The sequence below is a fragment of the Euprymna scolopes genome, chromosome 9, assembly GCF_053919585.1.
Source record: "Euprymna scolopes isolate OS-2025 chromosome 9, ASM5391958v1, whole genome shotgun sequence".
Classification (NCBI taxonomy): Eukaryota; Metazoa; Mollusca; class Cephalopoda; order Sepiida; family Sepiolidae; genus Euprymna; species Euprymna scolopes.
Window position 1 is genome coordinate 155,952 of NC_136490.1, and position 2,279 is coordinate 158,230.

The window sequence follows — 2,279 nt, forward strand, 5'->3', positions numbered from 1 at the left end:
AAGACGGTGTGAAACCGTATTGTACCCCGACGGCTAGATGGATAGCATTTCCCATTATGCCAAAAGTAAAGAAGGAACTTCGACGTTTAGAGGATGATGGTGTGATCGAGAAAGTCACAACCAATGGATTGGTGCAGTCCAATCGTTCCGGTGAGAAAACAAAACGGAGAAGTACGGTTGTGTGTCGATCTAAAAAAATTAAATTCAGCAGTAAAACGCAAATATTATATGCAGCCGAATCTGGAGGATATATCACCCAAATTGAACGGCTCAGTGATATTTTCGAAACTGGACGCAGCCAGTGGGTTTCACCAAATTCCATTGGCAAAAAAGAGACTTTCATAACCCCATTTGGGAGATATTGTTTTAAAAGATTGCCCTTTGGAATATCATCAGCACCGGAAATTTTTCAACGGAAAATGTGGAAGGTGTTCACATCATAATAGATGACATATTAATTCATGAGAAAACAGATGAAGAGAAAATGCGGAGGAATACTGGTATAGTCACAGCAACAAATAAGAAAAATAGGACATATACAGTAAAGTTGAACTCTGGAGAAAGTCTAAAAAGGAACAGAAAACATTTACTACCTATTTTGGAAAACGTAGACAACTCCTCCAGAAGAAGCGAAGTTAAGCAAAAACAGGAGACAACTGTATCAAGCAGAGGACGTTTATAAAAAAAAAACGAACTACCTGAAAGACTTTGTTTGCAAAGATAATAAATGTTACCGTTTGTAAATAAAGGTTAAAACTGTTTGTAAATAAAGAAGAAGAAAAAAAAGGATCTCGACAAACGGAGATGTGTAATAATAAAAAGTTACTTGCTCTTGGTTAATATCAGGGGGAGTCTAAATAAAGTATTTGATGTGAACGGACGCGTTTCTGGTTCTTTCCTTCCTCCTCTTAAATGTAGTAGCAGAGCGGTCACCACGTGGTAGCATAGAAATTACAGGGACCCGACGAAACACTTTTTCTTTGTCTTAATCAAACTCCCAAAAATTCAATTAAAATAAATAAATAAATAAATAACTAATCAGAAAATAAAAAGTTACCCGCCTCCTTAATATCACCTTAAAAATTACTAAAAACATAACAGAAAAAAATTAAATAAATAAAAAGTCGCGTTAGCGTTTCAATAATGTTCGCGGCTGACACCGATGACTGCCGGTCTTGCCCGATCCATGTTTAACGGAAATTCACGAGAATTCGGGTCAACTTATGCAAGAGTATCAAAAGTGTGTGAATAGTGTGTTTTTAAAATTTTATTATTTTTTTAATTTATTTAAAATTCTATTAAACTAGGAGAAAACGTTTTATATTATTCTGCTTTTCATATGATAAAATTCAGGCTTTTATCTTTCTGGAAAAAAAGTTGCCCAAGAATAATGGGTTTGAATAGATTTTAATTCGTTTGAAAAAAAACAACAAAAAAAAACTTGGTTTCTCTTTCACTTGCGATACAATACCTGGTCGCGACGATGTAATAACTGGCATCAGAAGTTTACAATATACATTTGGTGCCAGAAGTAACAATATAACATTTGTAAAAAAAATTAATGTTGCTCAAGTAAACGATGTATGATTGTTGACAAAGCATTTACCTCCAGTTTCTGCATACCATTCTGCTTGGTGTTGAATGCTATGAAAAAGTCCTTTCTGATTAATGCTTTACCAGTCAAAAAATATTCTGTAATCCTAAAAAACGGCTAAGTTCATGTGCTTATTTTCAAGTTGGTAAAACATTAATAACGAAGGATTTTTTCAGGACATTCGACGTGAAACAGAACGGCGCGCAGAAACTGGAAGTATGTTTTGCCAACAATTACAGTGTTAACTTATACAAAGCCATAAATTAAAATAAAAAGTAGGGCGGAGGTTAACAATCCTGCCACTTTTCACAATCGCTAAAAAAAACAGAAAAAACACGGCGGACGACCTACACTGAAAGTAATTAACGCTCCCTCTGACACGTGACTGGAATTTATTTGTTTACATTTTTTCACCATACTTTTATTCTTAACCAAAAAGAGTTTCGCCAACGCGAGAAATTTACTTTAAACTAATTATTAGTTCAAAGTAAATTTCTCGCGTTGTAGTTACTAATATATATATATATATATATATATATATATATATATATATATATATATATATATATATATATATATATATATATATATATATATATATATTTCATTAAATTGTTAGGTCAAAGAATGGTTCGTCGTTCGTACACTCGTGGCAAAACTACACAAGTACCACAACATTATATTT